Below are 26342 nucleotides of genomic sequence, written 5' to 3'. Positions count from 1 at the left end.
CCACAACAATCAGAGAAGGAAAAGAAATAAAAGGAATCCAAATCAGAAAAGAAGAAGTAAAACTGTCACTGTTTGCAGATGACATGATACTATACATAGAGAATCCTAAAGATGCTACCAGAAAACTACTAGAGCTAATCAATGAATTTGGTAAAGTAGCAGGATACAAGATTAATGCACAGAAATCTCTTGCATTCCTATACACTAATGATGAAAAATCTGAAAGAGAAATTAAGGAAACATTCCCATTTACTACTACAACAAAAAGAATAAAATACTTAGGAGTAAACCTACCTAAGGAGACAAAAGACCTGTATGCAGAAAACTATAAGACACTGATGAAAGAATTAAAGATGATACAAACAGCTGGAGAGATATACCATGTTCTTAGATTGGAAGAATTAACATTGTGAAAATGACTATACTACCCAAAGCAATCTACAGATTCAATGCAAATCCCTATCAAACTACCAATGGCATTTTTTCACTGAACTAGAACAAAAAATTTCACAATTTGTATGGAAACATAAAAGACCTTGAATAGCCAAAGCAATCTTGAGAAAGAAAAACAGAGCTGGAGGAATCAGGGTCCCTGGCTTCAAACTATACTACAAAGCTACAGTAATCAAGACAGTATTATACTGGCACAAAAACAGAAGTATAGATCAATGGGACAGGATAGAAAGCCCAGAGATAAACCCACGCACATATGGTCACCTTATCTTTGATAAAGGAGGCAAAAATATACATTGGAGAAAAGACATCCTCTTCAATAGGTGGTGCTGGGAAAGCTACATGTAAAAGAATGAGATTAGAACACTTCCTAACACCATACACAAAAATAAACTCAAAATGGATTAAAGACCTAAATGTAAGGCCAGACAGTATAAAACTCTTAGAGGAAAACATAGGCAGAATGCTCTATGACATAAATCACAGCAAGATCCTTTTTGACCCATCTCCTAGAGAAATGGAAATAAAAACAAAAATAAACAAATGGGAGCTAATGAAACTTAAACGCTTTTGCACAGCAAAGGAAACCATAAACAAGATGAAAAGACAACCCTCAGAATGGGAGAAAATATTTGCAAACAAAGAAACTGACAAAGGATTTATCTCCAAAATACACAAGGAGCTCATGCAGCTCAATATCAAAAAAACAAACAACCCAATCCAAAAATGGCAAAAGACCTACACAGACATTTCTCCAAAGAAGATATACAGATTGCCAACAAACACATGAAAGAATGCTCAACATCACTAATCATTAGAGAAATGCAAATCAAAACTACAATGAGGTATCACCTCATACCGGTCAGAATGGCCATCATCAAAAAATCTACAAACAATAAATGCTGGAGAGGGTGTGGAGAAAAGGGAACCCTCTTGCACTCTTGGTGGGAATGTAAATTGATACAGTCACTATGGAGAACAGTATGCAGGTTTCTTAAAAAACTAAAAATAGAACTACCATATGACCCAGGAATCCCACTATTGGGCACATACCCTGAGAAAACCATAATTCAAAAGGAAGCATGTACCACAATGTTCATTGCAGCACTATTTACAATAGCCAGGACATGGAAGCAACCTAGGTGTCCATCAACAGATGAATGGACAAAGAAGATGTGGCACATATATACAATGGAATATTATTCAGCCATAAAAAGAAACGAAATTGAGTTGTTTGTGGTGAGATGGCTAGACCTAGAGTCTGTCGTACGGAATGAAGTAAGTCAGAAAGAGAAAAACAAGTACCGTATGCTAACACATATATATGGAATCTATAAAAAAACGGTTCTGATGAACCTAGCGGCAGGACAGGAATAAAGATGCAGACGTAGAGAATGGACTTGAGGATATGGGGACGAGGAAGGGTAAGCTGGGTTGAAGTGAGAGAGTGGCATAGACATATATACACTACCAAATGTGAAATAAATAGCTAGTGGGAAGCAGCTGCATAGCACAGGGAGATCAGCTTGGTGCTTTGTGACCCCCTAGAAGGGTGGGATAGGGAGGGTGGGAGGGAGACGCAAGCAGGAGGGGGTATTGGGATATATGTATACATAGAGCTGATTCACTATGTTATATAGCAGAAACTAACACAACATTGTAAAGCAATTATACTCCAATCAGGATGTTAAAAAAAAAATTACCACAGACTTCCCTGGCGGTCCAGTGGTTAAGACTTTGCTTTCCAATGCAGGGGGTGAGGGTCTATCCTTGGTCGGGGAGCTAAGATCCCACATGCCTTATGGCCAAAAAACCAGAACATAAAACAGAAGTTGTATTGTAACAAATTCAATAAAGACTTTAAAAAATGGTCCACATCAAAAACAAAAAAAAATCTAAAAAAATAAAAATAAACAAACAAAAAAAGCATGAAATCATTGTACAAATCTTCCAGCCTCCCCAGCCCCAAGGGAAATATTTCTCAGAGCATCTTCAGGGCAACTGAGCCCCAGTTTTCTACTGGGGTTATTTGACTATTTGCACAAACTTCACTGACTTTTCTCCCATCTCACGTCTCTGATTTTCTCAGGTAAGTTTCCTGGCCTCACTTTCCCAAATAAACCAGCTGCACCCAAATCTGAGTCACAGGGTCTGCTCTTCAGGAAGTAAGCTGGAAATCAAAAAGACAATGCTGTAAACAACAAACACATTTAATGAGACATAAGTTAAAAAGAAATGTAAAAAAAAAAAAATTACCAGATGAAGGAAGTATCACTGATCAATGTCTATATTCCCCTGCATTACAAGGTATTGATTCAAACAAACAGAGAAGTTATACAAATTTATGAATCATCAATACGTTTATCTCCATATGGTACTTTTTCTTCAAAGAGGGAACAGTTTGCTATGATCCGGTGAGCTTTTCAGTGCGTATGTATTAGCTGTGGCTGAACTGGCTGAACTGCCACGCCCAGAGGTCTCCTGGGGGAAAGGTCAGACCTTGTGATTTAGAATTGCTGAGCAGCTCCTCTAGAAACATGGAGTATTCATAAAAATGGAAGTTAATCATACAATACCCATTAATTCTGTCCTTTTTTGCTAGTTTTGAAATTATGAAAATAATAATGTTCATTCTATAAAATAAAAACAGACATTATAATATTTTTTCAAAGGAAAATTAAAGTCTCTTATAGCTCCCATCACTTCTCGCCATCTTGCCAAAGTCCTGCTTACTTATTTATTCTTCAGAGGTAGTTACTGTGAAGTTTGGGGGTCTAGTATCTTCCTAGAACTTTTCCAGCCTATGGAAATGTAAAAATATACCATTTTTTAACACGAATTAAAATATATATCCTATTTTGCTACTTGTTTTTTTCCATTAAAGTATATTGTGGGACAAGTTTCTGTAGCTAGAATTTTCAGAAAATATAATTATGAAAAATCAATGTACAAGGTACGGGAGCTCAAGTTGCTATGTTATGAGAGGATCAAATTATTTGCTCTCTGTAGGTCTATAGTGTGGTTAGGAAAAAAGCACTAATGTTAGTGAATCAGAATAATTAAGAGCTGAATTGCCAGGGATGACTTTATGTGTGGTTTGGTAATGAAGACATGTGAGATATATCAGTTAGGCTTGATTGCCAAAAAGTTGTTTATATAAGAAGAGGCAGTTAAAATGCAAAGAATCAGGACAAGTAAAACAGAAGTGGTGGTGGGGTGGTCCTAAATGTTGCAGCTTTTCACAAGGAGGAACAAAGTCATAATAATAAGAATGGCAGAACTGAGCGAGGCATCTGGAAGGATAAATTAAAAGACTGGTCTGGAGGGAAGGGGATTGTTTGGGATTAGTGGGAAACCCATTGGATTAGTGGGAGAGTGGTAGTACGTTTGACATGAAGGCAGATGAATTTAGACTTGAATTTAAATGTTTAAATAAAATACTTAAATAAAAAGAAAAATGAAGACATTATGTAATATGACCAAGAAGGAATATCTTTCCTTTTCACACTTATCTAATAGATACCTCATCTTTTTGAAAAGCAAACACACATACACACACAGAGCCCTTCCTTTTCAAGCAGTTTCATAAGAAGAGTAATTTTTAACAGTATCTAATTTTGTAGGATGCATATTTCAGTAATTAATATTGAAATTTGAACTAGCATGATTTTATTATGTGATAATCGAGAAACGCAGCTATTGATTTGCATAAGAGTTAAACCCAGGGGACTAGATGTATGGATTTAGAAACGATTTCGGGTATGTGTTGAAGTATAATTTGTATCTATATTTTTTCTAATAAGATGGCTCATTCTGAACCACAATCAACTCACCACTTGTCACTCATTAACTACCGTTCATGGTAGTAGTTTTATTTTAAAAATATACAAATGGAATAAGGCATATGTTTGGTAATTTTCCAAGAAGAAACTTTTTCTGGCAAAATTATATATGTATATATATTTTTCCTTTGGCCCACAGGATTCCTGAATATTATGGCATCAAAGTATAATCATCGTTGCCTAAGATTCCAGCACTGGATAAGCAGTGCTAGCTGGTTTTGAAACAGACTGAACAGTTAGCAAGATTTGTTTACTTCTGCTTCTCAGATGAAGATCAAATGAACAAATTCCAAGCGAATGGTATAATAGAAGGAGACAAGAGAAAATGAGTAACAATATTCTGCTGCTGACCTTTCCCCCTGTATTAAGATGTGATGTTCAAGGATAAATATGATTTTCCCAAGGAAAGCAGCAGAATGTTATGGTGTAACAAATGTGTATTTTTATGCCCTTAAGCCTTGTATGATGTGGTTGATTATCCTCATAAGAGAAGACAGCACCACACTCTTCATAGGAGAAGACAGAACCTCTCCAGGCTTTATATAATAATAAAAGATGTTGGGTGTGTTTTGTTTATTCCCTTTCTAAGTACTATACAAATTTAAATACGTAATTTGTTTTAAAAAATTCTGAAAGGATGAATTAAATCATTTTCAATAGGATGGAAACATCTTAAAGACAGAAATTTGGAAAAAGCCAAAGAAAGCCTCAATCTGCACATACTGCCCAATCTACCTCAGCCTTGTTTTTCAAAATCCAGCTTGTATTTTAGGATTTAAAAGTATTATACCTAAAACTTTCCTCTCTCCCTCTTTCCCATGTTTCTTCCCATTTTTTTTTTCAAGCTTTACACTGTTGAGAATTTGGTCTACAAGTCTGGGGCAGTTTATGGGCACCATTTGTTTTGGTCTACTAATCTTTCCCAGGCTCTCCCTATTTTTAAGACACATTCTAATTTGGGGTCACATGGATCATTTATAAGGAAATGCCTTTTTGTAATCCACTTGCCCCTACATATATTTTTATTCGTAATATTTACACAGCTAATTTGACCAGAGGAGAAACTGCTCTTGGAACATGAGTGATTTCTGTACAGAGAACAAATTTAGTTCCAATCAAGATCTCCATGATTAGGAACGGGTGTGCAGGGTAATTTGGAATTCAGGGCAGCTACCAATGCAGCACACACATAGATTTTTAGAGGTGGTGGTGAACTGTTGAAAAGAAACTGGCTAAGATTTGAGCATCATTTGAAGTGGAAAAAGAAAAATAGCTTGTTTTGGGGCTTCCTGCCATTTTCTTCCTTTGGTAACTGAAGATTTTTTTTTTTTTTTTTTTCTGGTTTGGGAAAAAAGTGAGGCACTGAGGACTCTAATCATAACAAAAAATTGTTCCTCTATGAGCAAGGGATATCTGTCCAGTACACCTCAGAAAAATCAGGTCTAGGAAATGATAGATGGACTCATTGCTAGGATTAGAATAAGAGGAATAGAAGATTACAGTGTTCTCTAATCCAAAATGTTTGATACTGGGTTGTTTAGAATTGTTTTGGCTGCAAGTAATACAAACCTGACATAAACTGGTTTCAGATAAAAGAAAATTATAATATTACATCCTAGAAATCCCAGAAGTAAGTGAGACTTCAGGTCTGGCTAGTTTACTAACTTGGAGACGGCATTGGGGCCAGAGTTCTTTGCACTGTCACGCTCTGCCTGGGACCATCCGGGCTGTTTCCTCTCCCGGGTGTGAGAGAACAGCCAGGGGTAGTCAGGACTATCCCTTCCTGGGTCACTTCCAGTGGCAGAGAGACAAAAAAACCCCTCTCTTTCAAACAGGGTAAGGATCTTTCCCTTCAGTCTGGCTACACTTTTGACTCCACAGGAACAGTCAGGAGAAAGTCACGTGCTCAGGGACTTCGAGTAGTTGAGATCTACCCTAGGAGCTGGGCCGAGGCTCAGCTCCTGTTTTGTTCATTGCAGTATTGAAATACTATTTGTTTGCTGCCATTTGTGGAAAATATTCTTGTGTGCCACAACTTAAATTTTATTCTTATTGGAGAGAATGAAGTTAGAACTGGGAAGTTAGTACTTTTGCAGTATAGGATTGGGAACTGGGAACAAAGAATAAAAGTAATAGAACTATATGATATATAAATTGATTTGTGGGGTTCATCTGGGAAGCTAACCTCCTTTTTTTAAAAAAAATTTATTTATTTATTTATTTATTTATTTATTTTTAAGGCTGTGTTGGGTCTTCGTTTCTGTGCGAGGGCTTTCTCTAGTTGCGGCAAGTGGGGTCCACTCTTCATCGCGGTACACGGGCCTCACGTTATCGCGGCCTCTCTTGTTGCGGAGCACAGGCTCAGTAATTGTGGCTCACGGGCCCAGTTGCTCCGCGGCATGTGGGATCTTCCCAGACCAGGGCTCGAACCCGTGTCCCCTGCACTAGCAGGCAGACTCTCAACCACTGCGCCACCAGGGAAGCCTAACCTCCTTTAAAAGTACCGCTTCTGTGGAATAATGCATTCTAAATTTAAAAAAAAAATCAACTTCCAATTGAGTAGGCTGTGTTTATTCCCTACATTTAACACAGAGTCTGGCACGGGAATAGGTGATCAATAAATATATGTTGAAAACATGTATGACTTTGGGAATACAACCCATTTGTAAATTAAGAATGGCTGTCTGCAACTCAACCCCTCTCTCAAGGAACTTTCATTGGGAGATATGGCATATATAAGAAAGTATTAGTGATCAGTAGAAGGAAGAGTATAATAAAACACTAAATCGAATACTACCAAGAACTCCAAGTATACAGTGTAGCCATTAAGATCTAAGAGCAACAAGGGACAAAGATAGAAATTATTGCCAGAATATGTATTTTTGGGGAGTTAAAGGAATGTTGGACCTGAAAAAAAATAAAAGGGACAATCAATATTTTATAGTATTTTTAAAACTATAACTTAATAAACTGAAATTTAGAAGAATTCTCACCCTATGTTTGGTAATTAGGTTCTATAGCTACAGGTGTATGCTAAAAGTATCAATAATAATTTCTTAAATCAAACTGGTATTGTTAGCATGTGGTCAAATATTTTTTCAGCCATGTGATTGCAACATGAATTTCATCAGCAATAACTTTAAGAAAAATATTTTTCAGTTTGAAGAACTCACATCGTCAAGGACCATGTCCTAGATGTACTTTCTTTCTTTAGAGCACAGCAGGACCTGGTCATGTTGGAGTAGGTCATTGCCGTTGAGTAATGAATTGAGGAACCTAGGAAGCCTCTCTTACTTCAAAATATCTCTTCTATTCTACTGTCTCCCTAGCACAATGTCACCACCAGATAGTCATTCCTTTGAGTCAGCCTATGTGCTCTTTTGAAAAGCTAGTCCTTCATCCCTTAATATAAAAATAGCCCTAATATATTCTTCCCTCTCTATAATTAAACCTGGTCACTGGGGGAATTCATTAACACATTACTGTTGATTGACACCTGCCATGAACTGGACATTATGTAAATCTCTTGGTTACAAAGATAGATGTAAGCATTGTCTCTTTGCTTTGTTTTTAGAAGCCCGTCGTTTAGTTGAAAGGCAAGCTTAAACACTGTGATGTGATGGGAGGTGTTGCAGGGACGGCAGTGCTGATATACATACTAGGGAGGAAGGAGTGACTGACGACACGGCCGTGGCCGGGGCGCCGGTGCAGTCCCTGCTGGCCAAGGAGGCCTTTGACGAGGTGGACATGGCTCACAGGTTTGCTCAGGAGCACAAGAAAGACCCTGACGGGGGTTATGGTGCTGGAGTGATCACCGTCTTCAGGAAGCTTCTGAGCCCCAAGTGCCGTGATGGCTTTGAGCCGTCCTGGCCCTGTTTAATGGCAAAGGCTCCTACGGCGACGGGGGCGCCGTGCGCGGGGCCGGCATCTCCCTGGCCTATAGCAGCGTCCAGGATGTGCAGAAGCTTGCCCGGCTCTCGGCCCAGCTGCCGCACGCCTCCTCCCTGGGTTACAGGGGTGCCATCCTGCAGGCCCTGGCTGTGCACCTGGCTTTGCAGGGTGAGTCGTCCAGTGAGCACTTCCTTGAACAACTCCTGGGCCACATGGAGGAGCTGGAGAGTGATGCCCAGTCCGTGTCAGATGCCCAGGAGTTGGGCATGGAGGAGCGTCGTACTCCAGCCAACTGAAGAAGACTGGGGAGCTTCTAGAGCAGAACTCAGTGACCAGAGAGGAGGTGGTGTCCCAGCTAGGGAATGGCATCGCTGCCTTTGAATCTGTGCCCACCACCATCTATTGCTTCCTGCGCTGCATGGAGCCCGACCCCAAGATCCCCTCTGCCTTCGACAGCCTCCAAAGGACTCTCATCTATTCCATCTCACTTGGTGGGGACACAGACACCATTGCCACCATGGCTGGGGCCGTTGCTGGCGCCTACTATGGCATGGAACAGGTGCCAGAGAGCTGGCAGCAAAGCTGTGAGGGCTATGAGGAGACTGACGTCCTGGCCCAGAGCCTGCACCGGGTCTTCCAGAAGAGTCTGTGAGGGCCACAGCTGCTGGGGCTCCGCCATACCCAGCAGGACCAACTACAGCTCCGATTGGAAACCCTGGGCTCCCTTAGCCTTGGCTCCCTGCCTTGGTCTTCCTGCAGTGTGGCCGGAGTGCACCCTTGGGGCTGGGGACTCCTTTGGGGAGGTCACTGAACAGTGAGGGAGGGATGGGTGCCTTCTGGTGCTGGGTTCCTGGCTTCTGCAGAGCCTCGGTGCTCCTGGCTCCTCTGTCAGACATAAGGGACCGGGGCCGGTTTTATTTTGGAGCAGTACTTGTGGCATTTTCCTTTATTATCTAGGACATGGGATTTGGGGAGGTGGAAATGATCTGCAACATCATTTCTCCTTGTTGGGATTTAACCAATTTGCCAGGAAGCCTGCCTTTGACTGCACAGGGCCCCCGAGCGCCAAGTTTATACGGATCAGGAGGTGGACACGTGAATCTAGCTGATCTAGATGCACACCTGGCCCTTGGCTGTCATGGGTCTTGTTAACAGCTTCCAGACGAAGTCACAGAGCAATAAACAGTTTTTTAAATCCCACCCCCCCCAAAAAAAAAGATTGTAGTCAATTAATAACCCTTGACAACAGAATATGTAAGACAAATGTTACAAGATATTTCTGAATATTGTGGTGATGTCACTCTTGTTCTCCTTCATCTCCCAAATACATAACAGATGAAGGTAAAGTGACAGACATGTACACAAATGATGGTAATAACTGTAAGAGTTGAAGTTACTCATGACTGACAAACCATCACAACATTCCTTGCTTTTTTTCCAAATACTCCTCCTCAAATCAGCAACAATTTCCTGTGCAAAATACCAGAACAATTTCTCCCAAGACTCAGGCTCACAGTCATCACCCAGACATTATTTTGAAGTTATTGTAAATATTAATTTAGACCATAAGTTCTGATGGTAAGATACATGAATGTGTATGTTGATTGGTCAATAAACCTGATTCACAACACTATCATCAATCATAGATTACATTTATGTGATTGTCAACCCATAAGAAACCACCATCCATGTCTGAAGGCTGAGTTGTAAGACTTACATATCAAAGCACTTGCAAGGTTCCCAGTCCTCCTTTTAAGTATGAATCATGGAATCACAAGGTTTCTCAGTCTTGGTACTTAATAACATTTTGAGCCAGATAATTTTTTTGGGGGGGTGAAGGGGACTTCCCTTAGCAACATCCCTCGCCACTACCCACTAGATGCCAGAAGACCACCCTCCCCCTGACCCCACCAAGTTGTGGCAACCAAAAATGTCTTCTAACGTTGCCAAATATCCTCTGGGGGGCAGGATTGTTTCTGGCTGAGGACCACTGGGTTACATACCATACCAATAGTCGCTCTTCAGTACTGTAATTGATATTGTTTATAGATATATTTTATAGGGCCATAATGTGTTGAAAGGAAGTCTACATATGACTCATTGAGAAAGAATGGCAGACCAACCAGATCAACACCCATAGCCAATAATACATCAGAACTCACTTGACCACAGATGACGGTATATAACTCAATCAGGAGGCAGTGAAGTGGGAGGTGGTATGATACAACAGATTTCTTTCTGTGTGTGACTTATTTTCTGCTTTTAAAAGTAACACATGAGTCCGTTTTTGAAAAAAAAAAAAACATATATAGGAGTATGAAGAAGAAAACAAAAATTAGCCCTATTATCACCACCAGGAGAAAATGGTTATTGTGGTAAATTATATATTTTTTCTAACGTTCACTGCTTTCCCATGTGATGTGCAGGGTCTTTGAGGGAGATTATTCCTCTGGCCTCAGTGAAGCCAGTCTTGTCCATAGGGCTTGTTTTGGCCGATGAAATATGAGCTACTTCTAGGTACAATCTTTAAAATCATCACATGGTTTCTCCTTGGCCCTTTTCTCTCTGCCACGAGAAAAACATAGTACTAAAGAAGGGATGTTCTTTAAGAATAAATAGTAGGACAAAGAGGACACATGAAGGAGAGCTATTACTGACTCTCTGCTGGCATGAAATTTAACCTTTATTGTTTAAAAAAATTTTTTTTTTTTAATGTAGACCTTATTTTTAGTCTTTATTGAATTTGTTACAATATTGCTTCTGTTTTATGTTTTGGTTTTTTGGCTGCGAGGCATGTGGGATCTTAGCTCCCTGACCAGGCATTGAACCTGCACCCCTGCATTGGAAGGCTAAGTCTTAACCACTGGACCACCAGGGAAGTCCCACCTTTATTGTTATGCCACTAAATTTTAGGATTATTTGTTACTGCAGCATAACCTCATAAAATCTAATGTATAGTATATTTTATTCTAGTCTTTTTATATACATATGTATGAATAATGAATAAAATATAAATATATTATTTAAAATATGTACATTTCTATACAAATGTATATTTATAATTAGGGTAATTTTCACTTAACCTGTTTCTTTGTGATTTTTTTTTCTCTTTGATAATTTTCAGGTATAATTATCCCTCTGTAACATGAATTTTGATAAATGCCTGGCATTCCATTGTACTAAGTCAACCCCCCCATGTTATTATACTTTTACTTTATTTTCAGTTAACACTCTTACATATAACATCCCCACACAGAAGTCTTTGGTGCATCTCTGATTATTTTCTTAGGATAATTCAAGGAAGTGACATTGCTGGGTAAAGAGGGTGAACATTGGTAAGGCTTTTAGTAGAGATTACAGAGTTGCTTACCATAATTATCACACTCATGGACTCCGTCCAGGGTGGATCAAGGTGTTATTTCTTCAAATCCTCAGCAATACTGGAGATTGACATTAAATTCAAGAAGAAGAACTTTGAAAATGTCTGGGAGTAAAATACTATCTTTTTTCAGTTTTTTTTCCTGACTTGCTAGTGAAATGATTTTTTTTTTTTTGCATGTCATTTTAAATGCTCTGCCCCTTATTTTCAAGGTCAATAGGAAATAAGTTTATAAAACCTGATTTTCCTACTCAAGTAGGATGATTAACATGGATAGGACCAAGGGTCCAAATCGATAATCCAATAACGAGCTCCAAGTAATTTGGAACAATAAAATACAGTGGAAATGTCAGTATAGAAAAAAATTCATGTAAAGATGATTTTAAGTGGGCTTGAAAGGAATGAAAAGGCTGAGAAGCAGTGCTATGTGTCACTCATTCATCCATTAATTCATTCAACAAGTAAGTGGCTAGAAAGAGCCAGGGATTATACAGATGTTGAAGACACGGTGTTGTGCAAGATAGACAGGCTTCCTGCCCTTACACAGCTTGCAGCCTAATGGCCAAAGACAATTACACCACCAACAGCCATTCAACTTGATAGCACCCTGATAGGATAAAGTCAGAACCAAGAGATTGGGTGGCAGGAGTTCCAAGAATGCCAGACGCCATCTTCAAAACATTCCTGCGAGAGAACATGTCTTTTAGCAAGTGACAGATTTAAGATTTGAATCCAAGTCTCCTTGATGCTCCAAGTCTGTATTCAGCCAAAGATTTGTACAGTATAAGTTAGGAGGGCAGTATATAAGATATGTAGAAAGAACAAATATGTTGACAAAACAATATCACCTTATATTTCAGGTCCATATATGTGTATCTCTAGTCTAGAAAGTAGCATGTGTCTTAGTTCTTTACTGATACTGCTTTGTTAACATTTCTCTACGATGGTTCTCTGTCATGATCATCACTTCCTCAATGATTTCCCATATGGGACATTGGAAAGTTGAGTTCTTTGGCAAAAATTATAATTACCATATGTTTATGTACACAAATATATTTATTTCGTTTTTATGATTAAATGTTAGTTATCAAAGCAGAAATGGGTTTTTATAACAGAGATGGCTGTTCAGGTTTGTAAAGCAAGTTAAACCTGACAATAAGGCATGTGCTTTAAATTTCCTTGGTTTGAGGCACTGTTTACTCTGGTGGCAGCGTTGTACGTAAGTCAAGCTTTCTTGCTTTCCCCCATAAACTGTTACATGGTAGAATGATTTCGGCCAACCCCGAAGGAAATATCTGAAAACAGCACATTTATTTTTGATTTAATATTGATGTCATGCCTCAAAGTTCCTCATTAGACTGTGTGGAAAAGCTTTCAAAATCTGGGAGAAATCATAACCTGGGTCGCCAAAATTTAAACATTTTCTAGAGAGGAGACCATCATAATTTAAGTGTTACTTTGCAAAGTTGGCTCTTGTTTATCTAGCTCAGGGTCTCAATGTCTTCATTAGCTTATTTTAACTGTATCCTAAAGCAATGGTTCTCCAGATGATAAAAAATATATATTTTTATCATTTGTCACATTTTACATTTTAATTGATGGTGTTGATTAGTCTTGATGTTTGAGTCTTGGCTAAGCAGAAAAGGCATGCTTTATATGTATATATTTGTTTTCTTTATTTGTGTGTGGCTGTATGAGATAGCTCCTCAGCTAAACACAAACTTAGACAAGAAGGATCCTTTGAAACGTCAGATAACTTCTTGAACAAAATGAAGCCTTAATAGTTTTTCAAGCTCTTAGATAATTTTGGTGGAAGATGGGATTCTGCATGTCATTATGGAAGGAATGATTTTCCTTTTATTGAAGTATACTTGTTTTACAATGTTGTGTTCATTTCTGGTGTACAGCAAAGTGATCCATATATATATATGAACATATATATATATATTTTTTCCAGGAATGACTTTTCTGCTTATATTTTCTAGACCCTGCTCTGTCCTTTAGTACCACTCTAGCTGGGTGCTTCCACTCATTTCCAGCCAGAGTCTCCACCAAGCCAAGCATTTTCATTTATTTATTTGTTCATGCATTTATTTGTTCAACAAATGACTGTGGACAATCTACTATATTCTAGTTCTTTGAGTTTCACTAAAGCTACATAAAAACTACCAAAAACTATGCCTTTGATTCATAGCCTAGAAAATCATACGTACGTGTGTGAGGCATTGTGGCTTACAGAAATATTGACTTGCGTTATGTCATTTGATTCACAACAACCCTGTGAGGTAGGGAAGACAGATATTGTTTGCATTTCACAAATTAGGCAGCTGATTGTTGTGTTTTTAAGTAGAATTTTGTCTACTTAATATTAATCTAGATCATGAATTGAAATTGTATCTATATGGTACCTACAAATGTTGACCTAGACAATAGCTGTCTCAGTGGAGTGGTGGGGAGGAAAGGATGATTGGCTGAGGAGACAGGAAAGTGAGGAAGTGGAGACAAAGACTACTTAGAGACCTCTTTTGAGGAAGTGGGGGAATAGGGAGACAACTGAAGGAGGACATGAGGTCCAGGGAGGTTTTTCGTAAGAGTTTTCTGAAGCATGTTTCACATGCTGATAAGAATAAGCCAATAGCAAGAAGTGTATTCATGGTACAGGATAGAGAAAGGGGAAAATTGCAAGAAAAAAAATCTGAAGAAGCTGGAAGAGGAAAAATCCGAGGTGAAAAATAGTCTTAGAAGAAAAAAAGGAGGAGTTAATTCAGTTTAACAGGAGGGAAGACAAAGAGGACGGGCATGGATAAGTAGGTTGGTAAATTTGGTGGCTGTAAATGAGATAATTTTCTTGTCATTGGTTCTATTTTCTCTGTGAAATAAGAGAATAGTTAGCTAAGAGTGAGGAGCAAGCAGATGGTATTTGAATTATAAGAAAAGAGGAACGGTATAAGACAGTCATTACATATTCTGGTTTACATTTTTAATGTAATCATTTTTGCCTTCAATTTCCTGTATAAAGATAAAAAAACACTGACTCCTAGAAATTTATATAATTGTAAAATCTTCACTATTGTCATTATTATTTATTTACTTTATATCCATCCATAGGAATTCTTTACCTTGATGTAAGATCATATAAACTACTTGAACATCTTGTCTTATGGAACAAATTTACATTGTGGCACATGCAAAACAGTGCTTAACATGTCAAACTTTTTATTGCTGATAATGACTATTTGCTGGTTATGAGGTCAAAATATTTGTTGAATTAATAGTGGTTGTGTTTGTTGCTGAACTCTGCAATATGTTTTATAGAGTTGAGTGATAGTCCTTAAAAATGTTTATATTTTTAAAGACTACATTAAGGGATGGATATTGTTCAGGTCAACTCTCCATGGCATTTCTACAAGTCTTGTGACAGCTTTTGTTCCATACTATCTTTTCAAGGCAATTTGCCATGAACAAAGAGACATCCTTTTGGAATAGAGGGCAGATTTGTTTTCTAACTAGGATAATAAAGATAAGAGCTCCCTCTAGAAAAGGTTGGGTAGATTTGTTAGCAGCTCCTTATAATTCTGGGGTTTTCCTAAGCTTAGAATTCCTCAGTTGTGACACACGCTTACTATGCATGCAGCACCCACCTAGACCCACCTACATCACTCCCACGGGACTTAGGGCAAAAGGTGAACTAACATGGACATGAGATTCATGCTACCTGCTGTGCTCTGAGTAATGAAGTCTTTTGTCTTTGACCCAGGAGTCTCATGTCTTCTGACAGCATATACAAAACTGTGACCCATTTACCCATTAACTTACAAGTAAACGTCTCAGACTTTTCACAGTTCCTGACATTTCAAAAGGTGACATCAGCACAGCCATTTAATATCGTTTAAGATACAAAGCACTCTTCATTTATTTTTTGGAATTCTACTTTTAACCCTAATCTTTTCCTTTTTCTCTTTTCTCTTCTTTTTCTTTTTTTTTCTTTCATCATTTTTAGTTTGCAGGATGGAATTTAAGCACTTAATTATCTCATTCAACATTTAAGACATATAATATGTTTTAAAGTCCTTCAGTAATAATGTTTAAATGTTTGGCTTTTAAAAATAACAACTTTTCCTAAATTTGTTTTTTTTTTTAAAGGATAGTTATTTCAGAAGAGTTTTCTTTTGGGTGGGAATAGTAATTGCTTCTGAGTCACAGTAAACAATGGATTGAATTTTAAACTCTGAAGATCACATTCCAGCCAAGATATTTCCCAAGGAATAGAAGCCCATGTACCTCCCTAAATATTAAGCCAATGACAGCAATAACTAATAGGGGATTGCTTTGAACTGATGATGGAGAACAGCTCACTGTGGTTTACCAAATTTTGACTTGGGAAAATGAAACCTAGTAGGTACAGGTACAATGGACACCAGGATCAGTCAACGTGGCTGATCAGGGAGGGCCCAGATGTATTCTTTCAAAGGATACAACCAAAGAGAGGGTCTTGGAAGCCATCAAAGAGTGAGAGACATGAGCAGACTAAAATGCTCTGAGACGGCAAGAGAAAACTACATCCTGTGTTTTTAGACAGCAGGATGTGGGTTGACAGAATCAAGCATGGAACTTTCCAACTCAAAATGAGTCAGGAGATAAGAGTGGTGATCACAGGCAGGAAGTAAATAAAGGTCCCAATGCAGCTCGGACCCATGATACACAGTGAAACCCAACTAATTGTTTCCCAACTGGCAAGAAAACATTGATGAAACAAGTGAGAGCATGCCTAATTCTGGAAAACTTGGTGGGTCTTGGTTGAACCCCCTGAATTGCCCAGGTTAACACTTTACTAAGTATAATTAACTAATTATTTGAATATGCAAATATTCATCTGTTTTAAAGAGTTTAATATAAATTTAAGGAATTAAAGTTACAGACCATTAAAACACTCTTATTGTAAGATGTACTAATTTAGTATTCATTGTGTTACATTTTCCTGAACTCATTAAACTAAAAAAATATTCATAGAAAAGATAAGCTTTCATAAGTATTATTTTTGGGCGGTAAATAAAATGTTGTCAAATAAAGCTATTTTATTGTGCTATTTCTACCTGTTTATAAAAGCACTTGGACTTGGACATCTATTTTGCATAATTCTAGATGCTAAGCCTCTTTAATTGAAAAAGAAGTCAGAATTGATCACTAGTGTTTAAGTGGCTTTCCTTCATGCCAACTGAAAGGAAGCACAAGGAGAATCTTTATTAAATTTTTTAATCCTCATTTTTATAGGATGTTGGCTACTCCACCAAAAGAGGTTCTCAAAGAAAAGGCAACAAAATAAATGCATGAGTCTGAAAGTGAGAAGTTGCATGAAGTTTGCTCCATCTGCTATTTATTTAATGAATGTTTAAGGCAAGACAGGAACTTACCTATCTGTCCTTATGGAGCTTACATTATGGCAGGGGGAGACTGACAACCCACAAATCAAATAATATGTCAGGTGGTGATAAGTGCCATGGAGGACAAAGGAACAGGAATGCTGGGGGTGAGATGGGGATGTTGTCAGTCAGATATTTTGAAAACACACCTGATTTTGATGTTCCTTTGTTCAAACCCTTCAAAGCCACGCCATTAGCTTCAGCACCAAAATCGCACTTCCAAGCCTCATACACCGCACTCTGTAAGGTTTGACCCTTGACAAACTCTCCATTCTCAACTCCTTCAATGCCACCAGAAACACTCTTCATTTTGGCCATATTTAATTACACAAATTCCCAGATTAGGTCGTGCTATCTCATGCTTCCATGTATCTACTTTATGCGCCTGAAAATACCTATCCCTTCCTCCCCAGTTCTGTCTACCTAGTTAGCTCCTTCTTAACCTTTGACTTAGACCTAGCATCATATCTTCTTAGAAGTGCTTTCTGATCTATTTTGTCTGCTATCACAAGTCAGTTTCAAGCCCCTCCTTTTTTCAGGGCCCTGTATGAAGGCTGCCCCCAGCTATACAACCTGCTCACAATTCCACAACAGTATACTCTGTGCTTCTCTCTGTTCTAGCACCTTTCACATTGTGTTGTTATATACAGAAGTTTGGAACTAGGGAGCTAGGTGGGCATCAACAAATGATGTCCTCACTCACTTTTAATCAGATCTTCTCACCACAGTGTGAATTACTTGGGGAAGGGTGTGCATATGTTTGCATTTATACTCCCTGCGTGATCACGGTGCACATCTCACAATGTTTGTTTCATCGATGGGTTTTATACATCAGCTTTCTAATCAAGCTCTAGATCTTGATTGATTTAGTGACAAAGATCCTTTATAGTATTTTTCTACACACTAGTATTAAGATATGGTTACATGGATATTTCTACCCCAATTTCTTTTTTTTTTTTTTTCTCTTTTGCTATTGTAGATGCCATGTCATGTTCTGAGGACATAATAATATCTAACATTCATTGAATTCATACTATGGCCAAACACTGTTCTAAGAAGTTTGCATCTAACAACTTATTTATTCCTCGTGACAACCCTAGAGATGGGTATTATCAATTTTCCCATCTTGCATGGGCACAAAAATGCTTAAATAATTTGTCCAAGGTCAGTCACATAACTAGGTTTCCAACCCCTTGTAGACTGACTCCAATTTTTGTGTTTTTAAGCACTACGATACCATATTATCTAATTTTTTTTAAGTTTCAGAAAGTTATGTTATTCATTTCCTAAGAGAGGGAAAAAGAAGCAGCTGAGAAATACTGGCAGAGAATTTGAACTACTGAAATTTTTAAGGGCTGTTTGGTTTGGTGTGGAGGGTGCAGAGTACCTTAGGAATTGTGCCAAAGCTTTGAACTTAAACCTCTAGGTACAGTAAATTAGACACATGGTATTCTTGTCATCTGCTGTCTTCAATAATAATTCATTTAATCCAGTGAAGGATAGTAAATGCTTTGGAATAAATACAAGATGCTGTGGTTTCCATGGGGTGAGGTAAGAAGATATAAAACAAATAACCAACTCTTTGTAGCCTGCAAATAGTTTTTCCACTATATACTATATGTCCTGTTGGTCTAGTAACAACAAACATTTGAAGAGCATACTCACATGCACTATTTCGTTTGATTCCTTCCACAACTCTGGAAGGTAAGTAGCGCATAGACGATCCATGTCTTACAGATGCAGATGTAAAATGTACAAAGCATGAATGAAGCGTGTGAATTACATTACTTCTTTCTTTCCTCATCTTGATTTTTATAACTACATCAGATAAGAGTGTTTAATGGCAATGAATGTTATTTATCCAATCTAAAATGAGATCAAAATCTGTAGAGTTTTTCATTATGATAAGAAAATGATTCATTGAGAAACCACCCCTGAAGTGGTAAAAATTAATATACAGACCATCTCTTAACTTTTAGGAGCTTTTAATTGCTGGTCTTACCTACCAGCGTTCCAGCTCTTCTATGCCCATCCTTGGAGTCTCCTGTCTCCTACATTCCTATCTGGGGAGAGAATGGAAAAACCAAGAATGGTGATTCTCAGAAATCTGTGTGAAGTTCTTAATGATGTTTTAGTGATAGTGATCCACAGTTTTCTGGAGAAAATAAAAACTTTCATATCTTTTAACACGTTGGATCATTATCACAACCCTCTGAAGTATGTATGTGTGGTAGATGTTAGTGTTCCAGGTTTACAGATGAAGAATTGGAACATAGCTGGATAAGTGATCGAATGTTCTTTTCAAAGATTTCCCATTGGCCTTTCCGTATATGTTCTGTGAATTTAGGTCTGCTCTGAAGCATGAGAAACAGTTTTTCTTCTTAAACCTTGTCCTTCTCACTTTCTCCATCTAAATAAACAGCACCATCATCTACCAGTTGCCTGAGGAACAAACCTGGAAGGATTTCTCTCCTTTTCTTTTCCCCACATCAAATTCATTGGCAAGTCCTGATGACTTTATTTCTAAAACAACCAGAATCTGTCAACTTCTTTACAGTATAAACGTTTTGGTTATTTCATTTAGGGCTAGCATTCCTAGGGCCTAGGAGATTATCTATTATTTCGTAGGTGCTCAACAAATACTTATAAAATGAGTGTTTCCATTCCTACACAAGCAGTTATATTCAAACTATTTAACAATATATATGGCAGGATTTTGGACCATCAGCAGGAATACTGAAGTCTGTAAGTTTTCTGCTATGCCAGATCTTCATTCTTCCATTACTCCATCATGAGGAAGTTTGGAGGTCCTGAGAGAGAGGATAGAAAGTTTGCGACAGGAAGGTGGCAGCATTCAGGGGACACAGGACAAAGGCTACTTGTCAACCCATAGGGAAATATTTCCATATCTTAACAACCACACATTGTATCATGACTTTATCTGTGTGCGACAGCCAAATATCAGCTGTCACTTAGTCTAAGCTACCATCATTGCTCCCAGGGCCTCTTAGTTTCCGCTATCTGCCTAATTTCTAGAGTGATGATTTAAATACAATAATCAAATCATGTTATTCCCTTATTCGGAATGCCCCAAAGGACTTCCCATTACCCTTATAATAAAACCCAAAACTTTTCAGCCTTCCAGAACTTTTTGGATTCCTGACTCAAAGTCTTTGAACTAGATATTTCTACTCTAATCCTCATGTGGCTGCTTTTTTCTTATCTTGTGGAAGAACTGAGCTGTAATCGCACTCCTTTGTAGAGGGCAACTCTTTTGACCGCTCAACATTAAGGAGCTTTGCCAGCCATTCTCTCTCTAACCTTCCTATTTTAATTCTCTTCCTGGAACTCCTTGCTACAAATTGTGTTTGTATTTTTAGCTTCTGTCTCACTCTTCCCACTTAAATTAAGCAGAACACTGGAGATTTATCTCCCTTATTCATGACAGTATCCCCAGGACCCCCTAGAACAGTGCCCAGCACATAGTAGGCTTTTAACAAATATTTATCTTTTGATTGAATGAATAAACCAGATAAGCATCATAAGCCAGAGTGTTATGATTCTTCACTTTGGTATCACCATTTCTCAAGTGTTAGGAGATATTTAATTTCTCTCACTATTTTTTTTTTGGGGGGCGTGCCACATAGCATGTGGGATCTTTGTTCCCTGACCAGGGATTGAACCCACACCTCTTGCATTGGAAGCGCAGAGTTTTAACAACTGGACCACCAGGGAAGTCTAGGAGGTATTTAATTTCTATCATTGTACTTATGAATATCACAACAGAAGAAGTATATGTACCTAGATTAGGGAGACGATCCCTTCAATAATTCACTAAAATTGAAGTATTTAAAAAACTATAAAGACATTAGAGAAGAATGTAAAATACTTCTCTTATAACAGAAGCAATTTTTTACCTGAATTATGCAGTTTGGGAAATACTGCTGAAAATGTATCCTTTCTCCAAGAAAAGGAACTTGAGTACTTATCTCATTTTATAGAAAACATTCTAGCAGCCAATATAATCACCTTGCGGCAATAACAAATGTATTTACCTAAATTATTCAATCATCATGAATACTCCCTAGATTACAAAAAGATATTTAGGGATAAAGACTAGGAATATAAAGTACTTTATTAAAATAAAGCAGAAAGAAGAAATCTGGTAAACTTTTTATTCTATTTTAATTTTTATTTTGTTTTGTAAATTCTAAGTAGTATCAGACAAGAGTGCATTATTGCTTCATAATCCAGCAGCTCTGTGATTTGTAGACTATTTATTTACTACATCAATAAAGAGTGGACAAGCAAAAAACCCTGTGAAAACTGAATTCGTATATGAATGTGAAAATATTACTACTTTGCTAGACTTAACTTGTCCTCAGTTTCTCGGGAATAATCAGTTTGAGAGGGTCCACAGAGAGCTTTTCCTGTTGCAGATTTTCTTTGTCTGTTTCCGTCAGCTGTATCAGATAGGAGTTAGGTTAGAAGTGAAACATGACATTCTGACAGTGAATCCAGCAGACAGATTCTTGGCTGCATTCTCAGCTACACTTGAACTTCTGCTAAGTATGTGATGAAAGAGCGTTTTCAACTGCACCAGCTGTGGAGAGGTTAATAAAACAAAAGAGGAGAAACAAAAGTGCTCACAGCAGAAAGCTTCTGGCTTTGCTGATTTTTCTGGTTACAAACAATATGTCAGAGGGCTGTAACTGCTGTATTGTTTTAGCCTTAAAATCGTTTGAAACGAGTCGAGCTTCTGAATTAAAAGTTGCAGAAAAATAAAGAAGTCCTACATCAGATGCCATTTCCATACTTTGGTCCTAGAAATGGAAAATTCTTACTTTGCTGTAGACAACTGGAAAGTAGAAAAATTGTATTTATTTTACTGGCAAACTTGAGAGCTCCTCCCATCAATAAAAAACTATGCAGACTTTCTGATACTCAAGATATGTGGAAGTCACGATGGTCTTAGTGACCTGGAACCAGTGACTTGAGTTTTCTGTCCCTCTCCCTGTGCCCCACTGCTCCAGGACAGGACCATGGATATAGAGCCTTACCCAGTCTGCCTCTCAGAAGGTGATTTCTCAATTCTGTTTTGTGCAGAGAAGGTCAATTGCTGACCCACGAACAATTGAAACTGGGAAGAGGAATTAAGCAATGCCCTAGGAGACTGACTGCAAAGGCCTTTCCCTAAAAGTTAGGGTGTAGACTGTGGGACAGGAGAGCCATTCACTGCCTTTCCTGTCTCCTCTCCCAGCCCTCTACTTCCCCACAGCTAACTTCCAGTGGTCAGTGTGCTGAAGTCAGCTCTGCTATCCTTGCATTCCTGGAAGCTGAAGGAGGATGGGATAAGGAGTCATCACCTCACACAGCCTTGCATCAGGAGCAGAGAAATAAAACCAACCTTTTACTGTCAACTTCACTACTGGCTGTCAAACTGGAGGCCTGTTATATATAAACGTTTGGGGGCATGAGGAATGTGATTTACATACGTCATCTGGGAGACACGGTGTTTATTGAGTTGAATGGGGGCAGAAAAAGATTATGGATATCTAAAATTTGCAAAAATTGAAAGAAACTTTATTATTTATTTATTTAGTTTAACATCTTTATTGGAGTATAATTGCTTTACAATGGTGTGTTAGTTTCTGCTTTATAACAAAGTGAATCAGCTACACATATTCATGTATCCCCATATCCACTCCCTCTTGCGTCTCCCTCCCACCTTCCCTATCCCACCCCTCTAGGTGGTCACAAAGCACCCAGCTGATCTCCCTGTGCTATGCGGCTGCTTCCCACTAGCTATCTATTTTACATTTGGTAGTGTTTATATGTCCATGCCACTCCCTCACTTCGTCCCAACTTACCCTTCCCCCTCCCCATGTCCTCAAGTCCATTCTCTACATCTGCATCTTTACTCCTGTCCTGCCCCTAGGTTGAAAGAAACTTTAAAGGTTATTTCTCGCCCTAGTTTGTCTACTATCTATCTTCATTTCATCCACCGGTGACTTAGGAAACTCAGAGATTCAGAAATTTCGACTGAGATAAAATGGATGTGTTGGAGACTGTTTCTGAATAGCAGCAGGACTCTATCCAAGTCCTAACCCTGACTCCTTCCCCTTCTCCTGACCCCCAGGCCTCCAGCTGCTCAAGCACTCCATCCTCTCTCTCTGCCTGTCTTCTCTTCACTTGGGCAGCTCCTCAAGGAGCCTTCTCAGTGGCTTCTGGTCTTTTCTTAATCTCTCAAACACTGGAGCATGACGGAAGCAAACACATGTGCTCTGCACCAGAAGACAATCAATTGTACCAACATCTTGATTTATTATGTTTGTAAATTAGAGAATGCTTAATCAGAGTGCTGAGGAATCTGTCCTTTTAAGTTGTATTTGCTGCAGGATAATAAATGTGATTTGGTTCATACAAATGTAATCTGCAGGGAGGTCTGTCTCAGACTACTCTAAGTCAGGGGTCCCTAACCCCTGGGCCGTGGACCGATCAGGTCCACAGCCTGTTAGGAACCCGGCTGCACAGCAGGAGGTGAACAGTGGGCTAGTGAGCGAAGCTTCATTTGCTGCCCCACATCGCTCCCCATCGCTTGCATTACCGCCTGAACAATCCTCCCCATCTGTGGAAAAATTGTCTTCCATGAAACCAGTCCCTCGTGCCAAAAATACTGGGGACCGCTGCTCTAAGTCACAGAGTGAGGTATACCCTGCATAAAGATACCTAGAAGAGAATATGGAAATAAATTTATATAGTAATAATTTTATAAATAAATTTGTAAATGACGTAAAGAGAGCAGTTGAACAAAGGTGGGGAAGATATTGAGTTGGTTGGAACAGTATTTGAGATGCTCAGTTTCCCCTGAATTCTGTACGGTGGAACCATGAAACTATCAAATACTGATTTGCATATCAAGCTAATGGTAATTTTCACTTCTCCTTTTTCACTCTGCAGCTAGCCTACGAAGAAGAAAGCAACACAGTATTTTTCCGTCCCCCACCTTTCCCTCAAGAACTCAGTTATCCAAATAACACGGCCTTTACCTGTGTATCACTTATGAGAAATCACTGGCAATTGAAGAAAAAGAGCAAAAAAAGCAGTTTTAGGGTGAGACATCATCAAAGATCACATTTAAAGCATCATTCTTAGAATCCAAGCAAAACTGTATTTTTAAAATGAGTAACATTTTTCTGGACTTCCGGTTTCATCTCTAAAATAAGACTAAGAGTGTCTGGCTAAATGTAAAGAAGAGAATTCAATATATGTGTAAAACCAAGATACCTAGCAGAGAATATGCAAATAAATTTAAGGTTCTGCATCTGTCCATATAAGAAATATAACACCTACTGAATTTGATAGCAGAGGTGAGTAAAATTAATTCCCATAATACAGTCTTTACAAACACTTGTAACATAACAACCCAGTAAAATTAGCTTTGAGACTCTATGACATAAATCACAAGATCCTTTTTGCCCCACCTCTTAGAGAAATGGAAATAAAAACAAAAATAAACAAATGGGACCTAATGAAACTTAAAAGCTTTTGCACAGCAAAGGAAACCATGATGAAAACAAGGTGAAAAGACAACCCTCAGAATGGGAGAAAATATTTGCAAACAAAGCAACTGACAAAGGATTAATCTCCAAAATATACAAGCAGCTTTTGCAGCTCAATATCAAAAAAACAAACAACCCAATCCAAAAATGGGTGGAAGACCTAAACAGACATTTCTCCAAAGAAGATATACAGATTGCCAACAAACACATGAAAGAATGCTCAACATCACTAATCACTAGAGAAATGCAAATCAAAACCACAATGAGGTATCACCTCACATCTGTCAGAATGGCCATCATCAAAAAATCTACAAACAATAAATGCTGGAGAGGGTGTGGAGAAAAGGGAACCCTCTTGCACTATAGGTGGGAATGTAAATTGATACAGTCACTATGGAGAACAGTATGCAGGTTCCTTAAAAAACTAAAAATGGAACTACCATATGACCCAGCAATCCCACTACTGGGCATATACCCTGAGAAAACCATAATTCAAAAAGAGACATGTACTACAATGTTCATGGCAGCACTATTTACAATAGCCAGGACACGGAAGCAACCTAAGTGTCTATCAACAGATGAATGGATAAAGAAGATGTGGCACATATATACAATGGAATATTACTCAGCCATAAAAAGAAATGAAATTGAGTTATTTGTAGTGAGGTGGCTAGACCTAGAGTCTGTCACACAGACTGAAGTAAGTCAGAAAGAGAAAAACAAATACTGTATGCTAAGACATATATATGGAATCTAAAAAAATGGTTCTGAAGAAACTAGGGGCAGGACAGGAATAAAGATGCAGACATAGAGAATGGACTTGAGGACACGGGGAGGGGGAAGGGTAAGCTGGGACGAAATGAGAGAGTGGCATGGACATATAAACACTACCATATGTAAAATAGATAGCTAGTGGGAAGCAGCCGCATAGCACAGGGAGATCAGCTGGGTGCTTTGTGACCACCTAGAGGAGTGGGATAGGGAGGGTGGGAGAGAGATGCAACAGGGAGTGGATATGGGAATATATATATACACATAGCTGATTCACTTTGTTATACAGCAGAAACTAACACAACATTGTAAAAACAATTATACTCCAATAAAGATGTTAAAAAATTTAGCTTTGATGAGACATTTGGCTTTTAATTCAGAGAAGACTTCGTCTTTGCATTTTCTTCCGAATTTCTGGAATGTGTGAATATGTTCAGTGGGCAATAAGCAAATAGAAATTTCACATCATCTTCATCTTGGTTTGGAAGAGGTAGAAATAGCATAACCCTTGGCCACAGAGGCTCTGTGGCTTTCCCAAGAGACAAGATGTGCTGGGCGTGGAGCCTTAGATGTGAAGGAGAAAGCTTACAGGGCTTGGAACAAAATATTATTCTACATGGCCTGACAAGGCATGTTATCAGATACTTAGTACTGGCTGCCTACCTGGGCAGCGCACCAAGAGAGAGAAGCGCGTGGGTAGAGGAAATAATTATTTGGAAGCTGTTATTCAACACTTAAGACCCATGTGAAGGAGCTAGAGTACAATGTCTCTACTGCAGTTTGTATTAAAATGTCCCCTACTTCCGGTTTTAGGGATATGTCGTTTGATTCGAATAATTATTTTAAAATTTTAAAATTAAAAAAATAAGATAATAGGAATAACAGCATTAGGTTTAACAAACAGAAGGGGTCATCTATTGTCCTTTTTAGTGTCAACCTCGGGGAGAGCCATTCTGAGTTGAATCAATGAGGGGCACAAAAGGGTCCCCATTTCCCAGCTGTGACTCCCTGGTCCCAGGGCCCT

At 38.5% G+C, this 26342-nt stretch overlaps 2 pseudogenes across 2 annotated transcripts in view; both read left to right on the top strand.

The window, feature by feature from the left end:
* LOC309635011 (small ribosomal subunit protein eS12 pseudogene) overlaps positions 1-25667 on the top strand; it is a 79662-nt pseudogene extending 53995 nt beyond the window's left edge. The window contains exon 2 of the transcript XR_014249605.1: positions 23946-25667. The product of XR_014249605.1 is annotated as a small ribosomal subunit protein eS12 pseudogene (transcript). The remainder of the gene's footprint in view (positions 1-23945) is intronic.
* On the top strand, positions 7911-9386 carry LOC309635203 (ADP-ribosylhydrolase ARH3 pseudogene; annotated as a pseudogene). The gene has a single exon. The product of its transcript is annotated as an ADP-ribosylhydrolase ARH3 pseudogene (transcript).
* Positions 25668-26342: the final 675 nt, after the last annotated feature.

This window comes from Balaenoptera borealis (assembly GCF_965194805.1).
Source record: "Balaenoptera borealis genome assembly, chromosome: 9".
Taxonomy (NCBI): domain Eukaryota; kingdom Metazoa; phylum Chordata; class Mammalia; order Artiodactyla; family Balaenopteridae; genus Balaenoptera; species Balaenoptera borealis.
This window is presented reverse-complemented; position numbering and strand designations above follow the sequence as displayed.